Source organism: Bemisia tabaci, chromosome 1 (genome assembly GCF_918797505.1).
Source record: "Bemisia tabaci chromosome 1, PGI_BMITA_v3".
Lineage (NCBI taxonomy): Eukaryota > Metazoa > Arthropoda > Insecta > Hemiptera > Aleyrodidae > Bemisia > Bemisia tabaci.
This window is the reverse complement of record NC_092793.1, coordinates 72,620,126-72,640,616: the sequence shown is the minus strand read 5'-3', so window position 1 is coordinate 72,640,616 and position 20,491 is coordinate 72,620,126. Positions and strand designations below refer to the sequence as shown.

Below are 20,491 nucleotides of genomic sequence, written 5' to 3'. Positions count from 1 at the left end.
GGCCTTGCCCGTGCACCCCTTGCGGCGGCCACCGTCAACGTTGCCGGCCCCCATCCAACACTGCGGACCGATTATTGAAACTGATAGATAAAGCGATAGACAAAGACGACAAAAGGGATTTGGAGGGATCCTATTGGTGGAAACGGGTTGTTGCAATGGACAAAGGAGGTAGGTAATCGACTAAGTAACGGCAACCCACGAGAAACCCGACAGTTAGTCTATCATTTTCCCCCTTAGTCGATGAGAACCACCCATTTCAACCAATAGAATTGCTTTATACTTCCTATGTCATCTTTGTCTATCGCTTTGTCTATCAGTTTCAATAATCGTCCCGCAGGAGTACTTTTATGGGGAGAGTACGGGCACACTGAAGGATCCACTGCTCATCCATCTTAAGCTTCGTTCGGATCTGAGAATTTAAAAAAAAATGGCAGTCGTTGCATACAGATAATTCAAAGGTGAAGATAATGAGTACCCATTTGCCGTCACCGTAAACTTTCCCGGGCATTTCCGAGTAATTGTGGTAGTGCCCTAATAAATTAGGTTACTAGTCCAAATGTGTAGAAATATCATCCAACAAATTAGGGTAGCGCCAAAAGTTTAATGGATAACCGCTAACACTTTTTTCCGTGTAAAGTCACCTCTTGAGTTACCTATAATTTGTCGTCAATTACACTCAACGCACAGTGGATCGAGTCAATAGGAGAGGTCGGACGAAATTTGGAAACTTTAAACGCTTATAACTCCGCTTAAAGAAAACTTTGAGATTAAAAACGAGGTTCCATTGGTCTCCTCGTGAAATTTTCTTCTATGAGCACCTCTGTAAAATAAAATAAAAAAATCGCGGTAGAAATTTTGATTCGTAACATGGCGCTTGATATAAGTACCTCCGCCGAAAGGTGACGATGTAGAGCCCTTTGAAAGGACGAGATGGAGGTTTAAAGAATTTATCCCTATCGCATGGCAACGCCAAAACATGGTACCTTGCATACATCCATTAATGGCGCCTACTTGGACTGCTCCTCCTATAGCCTCGGGATGCTTTAATCGGACGAATCCAATAGACAAACCTCCCCAGACGACCCAGTAAATAATCAAGCAGGAGACCTCGGAGCCAAGGGCTTCCCGCAGTGCCCCCTCCCCGCGAAAATTGGCTCCTTTTTATTGGAGCGGTCACGATCCCAGCAGAACGGGACTAAACGACGGTCTAACGGGAAGGGCCCAGGATTTATCGGACCCAAGGAGAGGGGGGCGAGGGGAGAGGGTGTAATCAATCGGAATTGTGGGCTATGAGCCGCTATGACGGCAAAATGTATATGAAGTCGAGTTGCGCCGCTCAACAGCAGGGACGCGATAGCCTCACAGTAATGCGTCTTCGTGTGCAGGCCGGAGATGCATTCGTTTTGGAATCGGTAACTTCATCGAATATGCATCGCGGTTGCGGACATAAATGAGTATTCACTCAGCCGGATCACTTTCGGATTGAGGGAAACGTATCTGTTGATGGCACGACGAAAAATTTAAAAAACGTGAATAAATAAAAATAAATAACAGAAATAATACTTAAAATTCTCCCCGCAGAAGACATTTTATTTCACAGCAGATAACAATTAAGTTTACTCCCATAATATAATATAAAACTGAGAAACCAAGTTATAAACCTTAAGGTCGAAATGAAATTTAAATTTTACTTCCGAACAATTTTAAGATAGAAATCATTTTATTTTAAATAGTAAGATGTATGTGATTTATAAAAAATTTTAACTTACAAAAAAAAGTAATAGTGATGACACTCATGATTGTACCAAATATTTCTATGGCCTGTCACTCACTTTGCAATGCTTCATGCCGCAGGCTATAAAAATACCACATCCGTAAAACTTCCAAATGGTATGCAGAAAAAAGTCAACGGCTTCGAGATTAACTGTTACCAAAGTCGAAAATTCTGGGATGTGTACTGAAATAATCCTTCATTTCACCGAAAATTTTCATTTTTTTCGGTTAGCACAGCAAAACGTCGGGATATTCCATTTTTATTTCATGTTTCATTTTGCGGCCCTAATTCCATTTTAAGCTTATTTCGTTTATTTCTTCCTTGTCTCATGGCCAATTCCAACGCAACGTCTCTCAATTGTATCTCCATAAAAATATCTGTCCTTTCTAAAGTATTATTTTTTCTCCCATTATATAATTCAGATGAAAATTCTTACTCAAGCGAAGTCATTACGTTCGGAATTACATGGCGGAGGAGGAGAGAACAAGGGTTAACGCACCACACTATGTTGTCGTGATAGCGAAAAGAGCCGGAAGTCCATTACTGTATGAGCCACCATTAGCACATGCTCTTATGTGTTTCGAGGTTCATCCCAGACTGCACTTACGGCTCTCTTCCGATCACGGCAGTATGGACAAGAATGACAAGACGCACACTTACAAAGCAATTAGCCTGACATGAACCCGCATCTCATACACTTGCATTTTCATGAAATAGCTATTCGTCTTCGGCCGGCTACAAATAGTTGGACAGGAACATCTTGTCAGGCGGCGCACAATACATAAATGTCACCGCGCGACGTGCCCGCGCAGCCCGTATGAGAGGGTCTCCGGTACCCCGGAGCTCACATGCGTAACGTCTAAACCTGACCAGGAACTTGAGTGATCCTACCAGAATGCGCGGTGGTTGGATCGACGTCACCCCTGTGGACGCTGAACACAAGAAATTAACTGTCAATGTTCAACTTTCCGCTCAGCCTTTTCAGCGTCCACGGTTGCCGTCAGTATGAAAGATGGAGGGCTCTGCCTACTGATTTCTCGCATGATTGTCTCGAAGAATGTTTAATACTTGTGAATTTTTGTGTAAATTCAGGTATTTTCCGTAATCTCTCGAATATTAACAGTCTGAAACTAGCTGATGGGAGCTTCAAGCTTTCAAGTCACCACAACGAGTCGAGAGGCTATTCGAACGTCGTATTCCACCGAAAACGTGGCAATTCATAGTCGACCTTCAGAGAGCTCCTCCCAATTTAATTTACATGGTTATCGAGCAGGCCTTTGAAAAGACGCCTCCAAAAAGACAATTTTCACTGGTCTTGAGTCAAATTCAACAGAGTAACTTTGAAAATAAGTGCTTGCAAGGGATTACTACGATTTGACTCGACAACACTTGCGAAATACATAATTAAAAATTCTATGATTTTAACAAACTGTTAGTATTGATCTGCCTTAAACTTTCAAAATTTCGTGATGTCGAATCATTGTAATCCCTTAGAGGAATCTATTCCCAAAGTTATACGGTTGAATTTCACCGGACTCGTTGAAATTGTCCCCTATAAGATGCTTCGTCAAAGGACTCCTTCGGCACATTGGCACAATGAAGAGCATACGGGGCCTTCCTGAGGATGGTATAGCTGTTTAAGTACGACCGCGAATTCTGCCGTACTGAGGAAAAACGCCGAATGAGCCTTCAGGCGTTGCCAAATTTCCTTCTATAAAAACTGAATTTACTAGGAAAATTCTTAACATTATTTTCCAAAATTTTCAGACAAATATGTACGCAATTTGATCTAAAATATCTGAAAATTTCAAGGGAAAATATACTTAAATTGCGTCAAAAATGCATGTTTTATCAAGGGAAATTTGGCAACTCTCGAATGCTCATACGGCGTTCTTCCTTAGCACGGCAGAGTACGGCTCTTCATACTCGGCTAACCGTGGAGTTTATTCCCGCTTAACTTCCTGACAAAGCGACAGTCGGAAACAAGTCCTGAGCCCGGATCGACGATCGAGGGACTCGAACCGCCCAAGATTGACTCCGTAAAGATTCTAATCCGGCGAGCCCGCGCCGCGACGAGACGCGACCGGCCTAAACACGACACGCATCGCTGCTCTTTAATCCGAGTGCAGTGAGTGTGCAAAAATGCTCACTGCAACGCAACGCATGCGCCGTATGATCCCTCTCCGCCTCTCTCCCCACCCCCGGCCTATCCTTCCATGGTGTACGCAATGGAAACCTCGTATGCACGTGGAGCCTCAAAAGTGGTTTTCGCTCTACGTGGCAATACACCAGATCCCGGTGAAAAGGCTACCAATTTCCCGGGATTTTTTTACTACGAACAAGTAGATTCGAAGGGGGGCGCATAGAGGGTGTCGGGGGCGTTGGCCCTCCTCCGTTTGCCCAGAAAGAAGAGGAAGAACGAAGGAAAAAAGGAAGATGGAATGAACGGAGGAAAGAAGAAAGAAGAACGCATGTATTTGGTAATTATTCCTGAAGAAATTGACGCAAACTATATGTTAAATGCTTTATAATATCTAACATTTTCTGAGGGAATGCCTTCCGGACCCATTTACGCCCCTCCCTCCCTCCCATTTGAAGTATCTTGATCCGCCTATATTATTACGCGGGATATAACTTCCTTTGCCGCGCGTAGGTTCTAAGTTGTTATTGAAATTTAAAAAAAAAAAATTAATAAAACTTTAGACTCCTCAAAAGGAGAAGGAAAGTTCGAGGAAGCGTTCTTGGTCTCATACTGCTGAAAGGATGAAAAGTTGCCATGTGGACATTCACAACCGAAATTGGAATCGCACTACACTTGTGCTTCTTTCGCCATTTTTCTTAAGTGATAAAAGATAATGAAAGATTATCGTTATAGAGGCCTTTTGAGAGACTTGAACGCATGGGCACAAAAAAAGGTGGAAATCCGCCATTTGGTGTTTCAAGTATTACCCTGATTCCTTTCCACCAGCTGAGAAATGTAGGTATCGGGTGATCCAAATGTTGCAGCGCTGGCCAAAATAAAATGCGAATGGAACGACAAATGAGCACGGCTTGGCTTACGGTACACGGAACATGGAACGACTCGATGTTTTGTGAGTTGGCGTCGCGTCGAATAATGAAACTTCGTTCATGGGCTACAGAATGATACTTAGAGGAATTTGCCATTGATTTTACAAATTCTCTTTATTTTCTTTTATTTTTTTTAATAGCAGTACTTTAAGAGGGTGAAAACTATATTTTTGAAGATTTTAAGCTATTAAAAAATGATACCCGCGGATGGACCTATATTTTCTGTAGTCCTCATTGCGCAACCGTTCAAAATAACATGTCAATTGTGAAACTGCAGGAACGTGCGTCTCTCGTTAATGGTGTTTCAAAACATCCACTCCTAACTTTTACTTGATCAAAGCATAACAAAGCATCATTATTTCTTGGAGTTTTAAAGAATATTCTTCCTTCAAAGAGAAAAAAGTCAGGAAATTTTTCACGAGATGAATATTATCCGCGTAAATCCATTAAAAAAAAAAAAAAAAGTATGACAGGAGGGTTGCGGCAGGAAACCGACTCCTGCAGTTTCATCGTCAGTGTATTCTCGATCATTGCAGCTCATGAGAGAAACAACCTTAATGAACAACATAAGGGCTATCCATAAAAGACGCAACGCTCAAATAGGAGGAGAGGGTCGAGGTGATGGTTTTCTGACGTGTTTAAGGTAACGAATCTACGTCATAAATACCTTACGAGAGAGGGATCAAAAAATCGTATTTTATGAGCAGTTTGAGAGACTTCAACGCAGGGGCACAAAAAAAGGAGAATACTCTCCAAGTGGCAAACGTTAAATCCTTGTAGAAAATACGACGTAATTCTGTCATGAATAGAGAAATAGAGTAATAGCGTTTGAGTTTGACTGAAATAGCTTACTAATGTGTAATTAAATCCATGTGAATTTCGCAAATAGATGTCACATTCTCTGTGGGATTTGAAGTAAGAAGTAACATTACACATAAGAGAAATATAGCGTAGAAGTATAGAGAATACATTATGAACAGGTGTATACTTAATAATGAAAGGAGCCATTTGTCACAGCTTTTATTCCTTGTTCTACCTGATTTTTGTTTATATACCTTAAATTTTGTCTATTTATAAGACTCTCTCGTCTCATTGAGTTACTCTAGCGCCAGTACTTATAAATCGCAATATTCGTTTTTTGCAATATGGATATACTATTTTTGACTCATCAATGAAAACACTTATTCACTACTGAGGGCACATTTATTTTTTCTTACATGCGAGTCAGGAATAGCAATTCACATTAAAATGTAGTTCAACTTTAAAGGTGCATACTGTTTTGGGATTAATGGGCATATTAGGTGAAATAAATTTTAAGAAAAGGGTAATGAGATTTTTTATTCTTTTGATCAACAAAGAGGGTCTCCGGAAATCTCAGATACATAAGCGGATCCAGACACTTTAAACGGGAGGGGGTGCAAGGGGGGTTTGGGGAGGCTCCGTCAGAAAATTGTTGAAATTTTAAAGCATCCTATACGCACTTTGAATCAATTTCGACATGATTAGCCAAATACAAACATCTTTCCTTCTTCATTTTTCCCCTTTCTCTTCCTCCTTTTTTCGGGCGAACAGCGGGAGGGGCGTTCAAACCCCAACCCCCCCCCCCCCTTTCCCATTATATCCGCCTTTGCACTAACAAAAGAAGTCAAAAGATGGTTTTAATAAAGACTTGTGTCGAAACAATCCTGGCACTAAGTCTGCAAGCATTCGTCAGGCAAAAAAAAAAAAATTCGGGCGACATCACAGGTCGCACACGCAACCGGGAAAAAGGAGGAAAAAAATTGGGGAATGATAAGCCTGATCATCGTCTCACTCCGTTACCGAGTCATGCAAAGTAGATTCAATATCCTGCTCCACGAACTTGACACCTTTCTTTGACTCGATAAATAATGCTTGCCGACTCGTCATGAAAAGTAAAATTTTTCATCTCAGTTGAACGCTTCGAGGAAAAACTAATTGTGAGACGTCACAACCCTGATAAAATTAGGAACATTGACTACGTTGCCCCTTTGCACGGGGCATTTCGACGGTGAAACTACCAAACCACGTATCTCGTTTGCGGTGTTTAAAAATCTACGCTCACATTTTATTTTTGGAAGTAGACCGAATCAATCATTCCTTGAAATTTTCACAGAATTTTCTCCGCGCGAAGAGGAAAATCACAGAAATTTTCAAGACTGGACGTTAATAGTTTTTCATTTAAAAAATGACAGGAAGTCTGCGACGTCGCATACGTGGTTTGTAGTTTCACCGTCGATTTGCATTTCATCACGGAGGAATAAGAAAAGATCATCTTGGAACGGCAACATCAGGTGTAATTAAAAGCAATGTTGCCAGTTTGAGCATATTAAACGTTAGTGGAGGCTGATTTGAATAAAGGAAAAAAGTGTTTTCGGAGAGTTCGGAAACTGAGAACGTCAATACTTTTCACGATCTGGACGTACCCTCTCGGCCCGCCTCTGACTCTGAACCTGACTTAATTTCTTCATTACTGGTTTCTTCCGCATACTCAGGAGTTGTGCGGGGAACAGGCGGGGGGGGGGAGGGGGAGAGAGGCGGTGCTGTTAATTGAATTGTAACGGGTTCGGCCCTCGTTGCAAACGGATTAATTTTTTCGCTGGTTGGGCTAGATTTGATTGATTTTTTCTCCCCCTGATAATTATGCGACGCGACGAGGAACCGCATTGACTCGCGAGGCGAAGCGTCATTGGTGACAGTCTAATCAAATAAGATTCTTAATTCGACTATGGTTCAATCGATAACAGATGGTACTCCGTTCTAGACAGTGGACTTAATATTTTAATTAAACGCACGCGTGCGGTCGTCGAGACCATTTTTATTTTTTTTATTTTTTTTATTTTTTTTTGTATTTCTATATCGATGGGTGATGAACAATGCCGTCTATCTGCAAACCGACGATTTTATAGGACGAAGAAAGAACATCGCCATTTTTTCTAAATTTGACGTTAAGTTTGCATTTTTTTCATGTACTTTGAGGCGTAATTACAACGCTCGCGTCCGGCTTGGACACAAACTGAACACATCAGCTTGTATATTTCATACTGTAAAATACGGCAAAGTCGTTAACGCTTTTTCACCAAAATTTTCAGTTAGACGGCGTTGTTCGTTAGTCATCGATGTATGTTTTTTTTAAAATTATTTCTGATGATACACTGAAAATGTATTTCATTCTTCAATTCAATCATTACTGCTTTCTGTTGAAAAATATGCACTTATTTGTTTTTTATTCTGCAATTAATTTATTGAGCCTGTTCAATCACGAAGGGTTGAGCCGCAAAGCGGTAAGGGCGCGTACACTATATAATTAAAATTGAAACTTGTCAAAGATTTATTGATGTAATTCTTGTGTACTATATCATTACATTTGTTCGAGGTTTACCGTCGTAGAGAGGATGCGTGTATTTTAAATCAGACCTAGTCCACAAAAGCCCCCTCTTTTTGACCGTGAGGCGATGCATGGCACCCGTTACTCACCTCATATATGCTACGGGGTCGTTACAAGTAACTATCGTTTAGAGAGGAAAAGACTCGGCGCGAAACATTCCGTTATTCAGGGGCGATTGGAGGATCGCTAATACTTATTTTCCTAACAGCACGTCCCAGAAATGGACTGCTCTGTTTCAGGGGAAATTATTGGTGGATTCGAGGAGCGGCGAAAAATTAATATTTGCCGAAGAAAAGCGTGCAACTCGTTTTCGAGTTGGAGATGGCTCCAACTGCTGCCCCCCGGGGGCCCCGTGGCCCGACGAAACCGTTTGCGGAACAATTCGCACCGTGGTCGATACATGATGGTGGTTGCCGCGTATTGCTCATTTCTTGCCATTATCAGTGCTGTCATTCGATCCATGTCCGTCAAAAGTTCCGGGATTCGGAACTTTTTTGTCCCAATTTCTCCCACTCCACGACCGTCAAAAGTTCCGGGATTCCTTGTAGATTTCTTCAAAAGTTGCGAGAAAGTTCCGGAAAATGCTCAAGATCCGAAACATTGCAGAAATTTCCAAAGTTCCGGGGAAAAAAACTGGAAAATCTTAAAAGTTCCGGATTTCAGAACAAGCTCCAGGAAATGGGAGTACTGGTCATTATTCCAAGCTTGTTTTTATTGGTATTATGATTAAATTTTGAACGTACAGAGACGGCTGTATTTATAGTCCATCATCAAGCAGCTTCTTTCCATAGGAGGTACCATGTGTAGTTTATATTGTGGTTTAGGGAGGTTTAAGGAAATCCGTTATAAAGCATCATAAAATGTAGCTGCGAAGCATGTTTTTCGATAAATCGATTGATCTACCTAAAAGGGACAATTATTTCAACGAATATCGAATAAAACTCAACCGCAAACATTTCAAATAGACTCTCGCAAGGTATCACAATCATTAACCTCTACCGAAATAAAATCAAAATTAAAAACTTCGCAAGTTGAGAATTTTAAGGTAGACGCGTGGTTACCTTAATGTTTTTCAAGATCTTCGTAGAATTTCTTCAACTGTATTGTTTATTTTCTGCAGTAGAAAATCATTCTCACCCTTCGCAATGATCTACTTATGAAAAGAAAAAATGTTTCAATGCTACTCTAGAATTGTTGAAATTGTCCCTCTTGTGATGCCATGTCAAGGATATCATTAATCTCCCTGGATCAGTATATACGAGCAAAGCGCCTTCAACTTTTTCGTATGCAACCCGCGTGTTCATAAAGTACGAATAGTTGTATCAAGGCGTTACTGTGGAATGTATTGCTTTTGTTGACGGAGATATTAGCATAGAAAGCTCTTTTAAACCATTTGATGCCTCTTTAGAAGAGAGGCTCTTATGGAACAACTATGAGACCGGCCCAAATAGTTAGAAAGGAAAGGGCGTCATTATTTTCAATAATTCGAGCTTAACGCGTCTATAAACATAGTCTGTTTAAAAGTTTATACTTGGTCTACCGCGGAAACTTTTACTAAAGCAATTAAAATGGGGAGATACGCCTTTCGGAAAATGGCTCAAACACCGTGACGAACACACCGGGAAACCTAAAATTTTTTATTTTTTTTAACACATCGGGGGAGTGTACAATTATTGAACTTCACAATATGCATAAGAGATTCGCATATTTTTGAACTTCCTGCTTTCAGAAAAAAAATAAGGTAAATGCATAATTTGATACTGACGAGACTGGGGTTTTACAACTCCACGCGAGACTCAGCAATGGGCGCCGTCATGTATTCCGTTTTGTTAAAAAATTAAGAATCATTGGATAAATTTTTAAGATACGCCGAAACGTTTTATACTGCCCCTCCTTTTATTTCTTTTCATTACACTGCTATGTAAAAAAAATATCTTTGACAACCCGTTAGTTGCTGACTGCAGTTTCGTCCGGAATATTTCCCGCTCAGATCTTAGTCTGGCAAGTACGCTTTTGAATGAAGACCTCCTTCGGAGCATGTCTAATATCACCTAACCAACGCCTGTCGCTCGATATTTCGGAGATAAACGAAAATCAAGCCGCGTTACCGCGGTAGCCCAATGCCACCGAGCTGAGAAAAACACCGTAAGGACACTCGGATGCTGTCAAATTTCCCTCGATTAAATATTTATCTTTGAAGGAAGACTCCACATCGCTATCATCCCTATAGCGTAAAAAATACTTCCAGAAAGTCAACGCTCAAATTCGCCTAATGATGACTCTTGGCCTAGGAGTTGAGCGATTACTTTCGCAATCCTAACCTAATTTGCTAAAACTCGCCTCACAATGCTTACTCCAACATTCAACAGTCACCATTTGCGAATCGTAAAGTCGTTTGGCAATCATCATTAGGCTAAAAATAGTGTTGACCACCAGATTTATATTTTGCCTCACCGAATTACATTGTTTCGATTGTTAGTGCGAGGTCTCTAAAATATATTATCTCTGATTTTATCAAAAGAAATTTGGCAGTGTCTGAGAGTTGATACGACGTTCTAGACGGGAAGATGGACGTTGAGATCGGAAATAAACTCGTCTCCCATTTCGGTTTCGCCCTTCGCGCACAACTCAATAGACGTCTGTACACGCATTCGATTTGCATTCATAACACTCGCTCAGCCGTGAGTCGATACCGGTGGATGGTAGATCGATAGTTTCGATTCGATACTTCCTTTGCCCATATTTCGTAGCGAGCGGAATATCGATCGCAATTGATCTATAGTTCCGATGTTCTTGATTTCGGGCGCGACAGAGGATGACCGCCCTGATGAGAGACGGACAGGCCGCTCACGGACATAAACTGTGGTAACTGTAAATATTGGTTTGACCACTGGATGGCGTCGAAACACCCGACTGCGGCGAAGATTTCATTTATTTGTCGTAACATGACTCATATTTCTGATCGCAGCGATACGAAACCAACAAAACCGTTTAAAATTACGGAGAGCTATGGGGTGCTTGCTCATCATGGGAATATGACCGAATGGTTTACTGAACCATGAATGAATTTTTACCAGCGAATACTATTATCCACAGGTAAACCGTAAAAAATACGCTCCATGAGAACGCGAAATTAACTCATAAATCGAGAAATGCGCAGTTCAAAAAGCTCAGCTTTTCCGCAAAAAACGCCCCGGTTCGCGCCGAACCGATTGATGTAATCCGTCACGATTCAGAGGCTATAGCACGGGCTTCTACGACTTCTGTCAAATTTCTATCTACTCTTCGTATATGAAAACAATAGGATACTCGAAACTATATTTCAGAATTAAAGATTCGAATATCTCTCGTGTTATCTGTAGTAAGCGAGCAACACTTCCACATTGAAATGCGTTTTATTTTAACGAATATCAGTTAAAATTATAAAGAGAGGAGATAGCAATTTGACTGCCGCACTACATCACTGCCATCCTTTTCCCCGCCATTCCGGCGCGTTTGAAATTTTTCGAATCTTCGGACTTCTTAAAAACGGGCTCATCCGGGATTTTGGCTCCGAAAATAATTTAACTGAAAACCCTTGAAAAAAAAATAAAAAATAAAAGAAAATCTGAGCCTCCGCAATATGGTCGCAAACAATTTGTGTCCCTGCTATGAAATTCGTCCTTACCATTAACTCTCAGGCACAAATGAGGTCGTAATTATCTAATAAAAAATAGATTATCTCTGACAACAAAGCAAATCCTTCAGCAGAGATTTCTTTCGACTCGGATCCAGAGACTCCATCATCGACGAGATTGGTCACGTGAGGATATTTGGAGCGAGTTTCGTGAATCTGCGGCACATATGACGCGTTTTTCAAAGGCGTGTCGACACTCGACGAAGCCATTAATCATTTTCAGGCGTCTCGGCGAAGAATCAGCGCTTGTTGCTGCGGATGTCGCGTGTCGATGAGCGGCCGAGAGCTCAATGAGCGAGCGTCTGCCGGAGCGCGCGGCGCGCGGCGTGTGGCGTTCGGGTGAGTGTCCAGTTCAGTGCTCTCCATCAGCATCGCCGTCATGACGTCGATGACGTCGATGACGATGACGTGCCGCGGATTACTGCAAGGTCATCTGGATGATCCAACCCAGAGCTCAACGCGCCGCGGGCGACCGTCTACTTTCATGCCACCGATGGGCCTCCCTTAAAATCCTGGTAGATTCATTTATTTATGAGAAGAAAAAAACAAAAACAAAAAAAACACACCAAAGAGTGGCCCGAATACTGTAGGTAACAAGGTGGAGAAATGGTGCTGGGCCCACACCATTTCGCTGGGAAATCAAAGCCAAGAAGTTCCAAAAATTATAATTAGAGTCAGAAATAATTTTTTTTTATTTCATTTATTTACCTACTTATTGCAATTATTACCTGTAAAGGGCCACCTAAGGAAAAATGATGTTTAAGGAGTGACTACATGAATATCCTGCCATGATAGCGAGGAGAGCTTGCTATAACTTTCAAATTTTTTAAATCAAATTTTCTTCAAAATTCGTCCAATCTTTTTTAGTTTTAATCAAGTTGTCATCGATTTACCGACATTACTGCCATGATAAGGAAGAACGCCGTATGAACATTTGAGAGTTGCCAAATTTCCTTCAATAAAATGTTGAGGAAAGATATAAATATTTTTCCTAGAAATTTTCATGGACCTCAGGTGAAATTGCGAACAAAATTATCTGAAAAATTGGAGGAATAATATTCGTAAGTTTACCAGGAAATTCGTTTTTTATCAAAGGAAATTTGGCAACGCCTGAAGGTTTATATGGCGTTCTTCCTTAGGACGGCAGAGTAGGGGTGGGTGAGTGCTCGTAAGCTCGTAAATACGCGTAAGTGCGCGTGAGTGCTTCGTATTGCAATCATGGTTGCATGCGTCCGTTTCGGTAGGCGCACAGTTTATTTTTCTACTCTCGCGTTTAAGTCTCTCAGTGTGAGTCATCGGTTGAGTGCCTTGGGCCCGCTCAAATATTATGTCGGCTACCTAAAGAAGAGGGAGGGGCGTCTGAGCTTCCCTTACGGATCTCACGAGGGAATAACAAACCCAGTTTTACGTAAGCCCCCACTTAACAGAAATATATTCACATATTGATCGAAAAAAATGATCTTTCTAGCTATTTTTCCAGCTGTATCCGTTGTGTTTTGAAAATGTACGGGAAAAGGGGGAGCCACTTAAGTCCGATGGGGGAGAGGATGGAAAATTTTCTTACGAGTACCTGGCTAAGAGGGAAAGGAATCAAAAAGTCTGTCAAAATGTCTATCATAATACCCGGACGGCCCTCTTACAGAGACGCGTTTTTGTAAGTTCACCTTGCGAGTTAGCAGGGAATGCAACGATCTTCAAATTTCTTTCTGCCCTCTCTCTCTCTCCCTCTTTCCCTCCCCCCCTCTCTCTCTCCTATCTCTTTCCCGCTTCGTGAAATTTCTTAGGTCAAGCTCGTACACCCCCCCCTCCATAAGTAGCTTCGGAAGACTCGAACGGCCCGAAAGTCAGTTCAAAGACCCTATAGTGCACTATCGCCAGAAAGAAACAAAACAGTGCGTTACCTTTGAGGGATTTTGAGGAATGTCCGCTGTACTCTTGGTTGCCGGTTTCGGTGCTCACATTAATTTACACCATTTTACATCCTTGAAACATGATAGACTAACGATTTATATTTCCCATTTGGAAACTACGTTGTCCATCTTGGTCCCATCTTCAAAGAAGAACTCGTTTCAATTACACCAGAATGGTCGCGTGCTTTGAAGTAATGCTGCCGTGTTTTGCATTAAAATCTGTAAAATACTGAGCTTGCGAGGACTTTTGTCGTTCAAAAGTGACAACTTCGCCTGGACCTGCCAGCGGAATCATCAGAATAGTTTTCTGTCCGTCATTCCTGCATTACTTTTTCTCGGTAAACGCCTGCCACAATCCTAGGACCAAGACCACACGGGAAAAGTAGAATTTGTGACGGAAACAAGATGCCAAGTGCTTGGAATGTTGCCATGCTTTTCATCTAAATGTGACGTCATATGGTGCTTTATCAAAAATCCATGCGTCAGATGTGACTTAACCAAGTTATATTTTGCTGAATCTCCTATTAAGTTTTTAAAAATTAAACAAGGACTTTCTTTCTGTCATGAAGTTGAACGGTGATTCATCCAACCTATTTTTTCACTAACTCTCCTAATTTGTATTTATGAATATTTTGTCCCTTGCCCATAGATTGCCCCGTGGTTATATTTTCTTAAAACTTGGCGCCCCAATGTTCGAACGTCAAGTTATCATATACCTAGGTTTATTTTTTAACTGTTGACAATTTTCTCATATCTACATCATGAAACAAAACACAGACAAATGTTTGGGAAGAAAAACCCACCCTTAAAGACTTAGTTTCTAAGTCACTCGCAATATCACCAGCTACATTAAGTTACGATTACCTAATTTTTATCTATCAATTCTGTCCCTTCCCTTATTTTATTAATAATGTCCACATAATCTTCTTTGATACGTCAATTGGTTCTTTTCGTCCAAATAAAAAACAAACCAGAATAAAAATTGCCCTGCTTCCTGCTTCCGAACAATTTCTCAGTTGCTTTGTTGGTTGACTATTTCAACGTATCAAGACGCATTTTTGTAATTGTTTGTTTTCTTTTTCAGCTAAAATATTTGATAGGCCGTAACATTATTTTAATTTACAAAACTGAAGTCTCAAAATTCCTAAAAATGATCAATTTGATTTTGTGTGGTCCCCTCCCCTCTCCCTCTCTGAGGATAACACCTGACCGATTACGTTAAAAACGACAATTCTATTCCAAGCAAAATGCACGGATTCTTGATTAAATGTTGATAACAAGCGTGTAAAAACACATCTTTTTCTCATCTTTTTATGCTTTTCGTTACTCTACAATCACGCACGATGTGATTCCCAGGTTTAAAAAAAATACTCTTAAGGTATTCACCGGTAGAACGGTACCTTTGGATGATAATATTCGCCGATGCTCAAAGATTCGTGCCATAGCTCGGTGTGAGTGAATAACCGACTGCTGAACTGCAATGAAACTAGTCAGTATGACGCTCGATTTCCCAGAATCTGGGCGCATCCGTCGGCCAGGAATTATCGTCACGTATAATTGCCATCGAACGGCGTGAAATATTTACATTCTTTCCAGAGCGACCCTGCGCCAGAGCATTTAATACGGCTCTTTGTTATTTTTCACGGGTAAAGTTTCCACCGCGAGATTTTCTCGGCGCGGTATTTCGCCGTTCTGCTCATAAACCACGCAACGCCACTCCAGCGAGACTTGGATTCAAGTGCGCGGTTTTTACGATACACAGAACTGTGAATCGCGGTTGACTTTGGCCCAACTTTTGCTCAAAGCAGCAATACAATGCTGCCGTGCTAAGGAAGAACGCCGTATGAGCCTTTAGACGTTGCCAAGTTTCCTACGATAAAAACCGGATTTGCTGGTAGAATTGTGAATATTATTTTCCAGAATTTTCAGACAATATTGTACGCAGTTCGATCTAAAATATTTGAAAATTTCAAGGAAAGATATGCATGGATTTTTGTCAAAATCCGTGTTCGATTAAGGGCAATTTGGCATATCTCAAATGTTCATACAGCGTTTTTTCTTGGCACGGTCCTTAGCATTGGTCGTCGTCGCTCTTAAGTTGTAAAGCCGCATCTTATTGGACGTATTTCTGCCGAATGGAACTATGTGCATTAGGACATGAGCCCTGAGACCCATAAGAATACATGCATAACAGGGTTCACGTCATAAATTATGACTCATAATGCACTTAGTTCCGTTTGAGAGAAATACATTCAATTTCCACATGAGTCCAGAAAGCATATAGTTACACGGAGCATAGGGTTCACGAGGAAATTGAGATACGCCCTTCCGAAGAAGTCGGACAAAATGTGGAAACTTTAATACCTTTATCTTCGTTTATGCATAACGAGTGGTTTAAAAGTGGTTGCATTAGTTATCTTGTGAAAATTCCCATGAAAAGCAGTCCTTAAAATTTATAATGTAACGATATAAACATCAAAATAAAATTATCAGCAGTGATCGTCAACATTATATGTTCAACCCCTCTTAGGGTTCGTTCGACTGTGCGACGCGCCGAAGTGCGGACGATACAGTGCTCGGCAAATTGCCGAGTCATTGCAGTTCAATTCACCAGTTTATTTTTCATCTTATTGTTGTTTTTGGTTTTGTGCGCATGCGTGGTGCGTAAAAATCAATTTAGTTTCTGAAGAGTCTGATAAACGATCGGTTTGGGAAAGTCTGCATAGCACGCGGGACTTTCGGAGGCTGAAAATTGAACACATTAAGATCAAGGAATCTCAAAAATTCCGGCCATGTTCAATATTGTGTAGCATCATGGTGCGCAAGGGTATGATATGGAACGACTCCTCTCACGAAACGTTTACCTGTGCCACAGTACCGTTTTTGAAGCGGGAAAGGTAGGAAAACGTATATTTCTTACGGAGATTGTGATGTTGGAGTGCAAATCAGACTTGGCTGATGTACTCATTGTGATTATTGAGTCATTTTCATTGATAAATGACTCTTCCTTTTGCTCTAGCTGAAGTTTGCAACAAGCCCATTATGCATAGATTGAAAAGAAAAGGACAACGGTGAAGAGAATCGAAAATCAGTCGCTGCGAAACCTGAAAAAGAGGTGAGAAGAAAGGCATAAAACAAAACAAAGCACAGTACCGAGCAACAGAAACTAAACTCTAATTGACTGACTTGATATCAAGGCAATTTATCTCGAAGACGTTAATAGTCTCTTAGATAATTGCGCCGTAAAAACCGCGGTCAAACACCCCGACCCGCAGCTTCTGCGCAGCCTGATCTCCTGATTATTTACTTTGCTAGGATTTGAATGCGTAGTGAGGGCGGGCTTTTATTTATCTATATCGCTTTTAGTTTTTCAGGATGATAATTCACCTACACTACAAACTAGTGTGGCCTAGTTTTTTCCATAAAGCTGTATTGTTTTCGGGGTGTCTGATTAGAATTAGCTCCTTTTCGGCACAAATCAAGGGCAGAACTTCCAAAAAATACAACCCTTAAAACGAGGTCAACGCGATGAGGTCTGATCCAAAGCAGAGAGAAGACAAATTAACTTATAATTTCAGTTTGAAAAATTAGCATAAAATAGAATATTGGCGATGGAGAAGAAGGGACTGAATCTCTTTTTTTGTATCTTCTGTAGAGCCATGTTGTTTACCTATTCGTTTTCTTCAGAAAGAATAAGTATAAAATGTCAAAGTAAATTTTAAAACCCCGCAAATATGTACATTCTTTCAGGTTCATCGTCGATATCTTGCCGATCACAGAAGAATAAGAGTTTGTCTAATTTAGTTTAAAACTTCAGATGTTAGCTGCATACAAATTTGTACTGCCTGAAGCTCTCATTTAGCGTAGACAAGCTATGAATAAGTAGCAAATTAAGAACCAATGTGGCACTGCATGTAAGCCAAATTTGTTTCGGTTACGATCTTAAGTGTATTCTTTTTTTTGACACAGAGTGAGATCCCCAAAAATTAAATGAGCTTTCGTAATTTTTTCTACCTCTGAATGAGTATAAAGAGTCCTGAAGATTTACTTCCATCTCATCATTGATTGCTGCCTCTGTTATGAATCCCTGTGCTTTTGAAACCTGATGGCAGGGGAATGCATATAAGTTATTATTCCTATAAATATTTACCCTATTCTTTTCAATCGCGTCACCTGTGCGGCTAATGATTTTACGCTAATACCACTGCTAAGGTAAGACGTTGAGGAACAACAATTTTGTGCAAAAAGACCAAAATCCTTCTTTAAAACCTAGAGGTTTTTCATACACCTGTTCTTTTTTGCCACCAGCCGTGCTTTTGAGCGGCAACAGTGCCGCAAAATTCCACGCAACGATTATTTTATTTTTATGATTTTGCGGGGTTTTCCGGGCGCAGGCGCGGGTGCGGCGCGCTGACCACGGTGATGTTGCATCGAAATCAATCAAAATCATAATGAGTGCAATAATTCGAGTTCTGCCCCGCTTGAGGGCTCTGCCACTGGCGCGAAAACCGCAGTCTTCTTTCACGCCTTCCGAGTGACGTGCCCATTCGGACGATGAACATTATAAATACAATTTATATACATTCTCTGATAGCACAATGTTGCTTAAAAATATCTCCAGAACGATAAAATGTTCTATAAAACAGAGATAAACTAAAGTATTTCAAAAACGGCTTTGAAATGTTATGGAAGATAAGTCATGGTCGCATACAAGCGTTTTCAATTCATATGTTTTAAAAGACATTTTTGCATCATTTTAAAATCATTTCCAAGACTTTTTATAAAATATTTTTAAAATTTAAGTGAAAATCATTTACTTATCTACGCTTTCAAAATAGATTTTTCAAAAACATGTTTTAAAAAAATTTCTCCTTATTTTAAAAACTGAACGTAAAAACATTTGTTTAACATTTAGATAAAGGTTACTAAAACTAAAAACTCCCTTCTTTTAAATCATTTCCTAGAAAATTGAATTCTACAGATTAAAATTAAAAGTTTTCGAAACACATCTGTTTCTCAACGCGCTAGTAGATTTTAACTGTCTAGTTTGTATGATTCAGTGGAACAGAGGTAACACCTCTACCGAGTCGTTCGATACCGATCAGAGGCAAAATATAATTGAGGGCAAATGTATGAATCCCATCGATGTTCTGTTTAGTCCAAGTAAGATAGTCAGGAATACAATTTACATACACATAAAACAATGTTAGTAATTGAGTGCTTGTGCAAGAACATCTTTCGTGAGTATAATGTGTATACAAATCCAGACGGCCATTTTTCCTAAACGTGCGTTTAAGTCTCCAAACAATAGTTCTTGCCTAACCACTCTAAAACCTTATACAGCTTTACCCGAATTTCATCCACAGCTCCACCACTGCAAGATCACAAGCCTTTTTAGCTAAGTAAAAAACACTAAGAAACTTTAGTCAAAAATTGTACCAATGGAGAATTTGCATGCAAATTTTTTATTGCTTCATCTGAGCGTGCTAAAAGAGCTGATTTCACAGTATTTTTTATAATTTTTTTCTGATAGGGGAAATGGTCATTTTGTCATTTCTTCTCCAATAATTGTTCAATTTATGAACCAAGGGTATCTTCGTGTTCAGTTCGCTCAGTAGTTTCCACTTAAACACAAAATTCATCAAAGTCGAGACGCATGCAAATGCTCTAGTGGAAGATGGACCTCGGCCGACCGTACCATTACTACCACTGGTCACCATTGACCGTCGATGTACCACCATTTCCATCATAGTATAGTTGTTTTCTATCTCATATTTGTGTGCTTGTGCTCCTAACCACCCTCCTTTCTCATTGGCACGTAGCTCAAGGCACGGGTACAGTTACGGAAACCGAATAGAACGGCAGATACACCAAACGCCGTATACTTACGGCTCATGTAACTAAACTTTTTTTCTCAAAGTGCAGATAGAGTACCTGCATAGCGAGAGTATGGACAGGTGTGAAACTCCAAAAATCCAACAGGCCTTCACTGATGCCTCCTCAAATAAAGTTGGGGTCCAAAAGGGCAGCCAATTTTAGACGAATTCAAATTATATACAGAACAGTTTATAATTACAATTGTTACGATCTATCGTTTGGAAAGCACACGTTTGACTTAGTTTTGCAGAAATGCACTCATTTTTGCGGAAGAACGCTCATGCATGAACATTCTTGGCCATCTTGATTCAATATTGTAAAGATTGCCAGTGACAATTTTTGTATAAGAGGGTTGGCTGATGCCCTTTGGGCCCTGAGCCCTCCATGAAGCGATCTGTCCATTCTCACGCTGTACAGGCACTCTATGTGGGAAGACGGTTTTGTGGTTATTTGGATCCAATCTGATATAATTGCCATAAACGGCTTCGATTGTGCTGATTTGAATTCAAATAAAAACGAGCCTTTTCACAATGCTCTTAAAGGGATTTTATCCATCCCCACCCATGCACAGCAGTAACCACACTCGAAACAGTCTATACTCGGGCAAATGGCTCGATCACATCTCGATTCAATTTCATTCCAATCAGAGCCGAGTTCATATTCGTGCCGACTCTACCGAACTTTACAAGCAACGTAGTTTGCAAAAGCTCATGAGCGAGTGGCGGATGAGTGAGGGGAGAGGTTGAGTTCGTTGCACCTGAAGGTTAAACGCTTCTTCT

The 20,491-nt window shown here is 40.5% G+C and overlaps 1 protein-coding gene across 1 annotated transcript in view; it reads left to right on the top strand.

The window, feature by feature from the left end:
* Positions 1 to 20,491, top strand: part of LOC109033178 (uncharacterized) — a 95,227-nt gene that overhangs the window by 42,973 nt on the left and 31,763 nt on the right.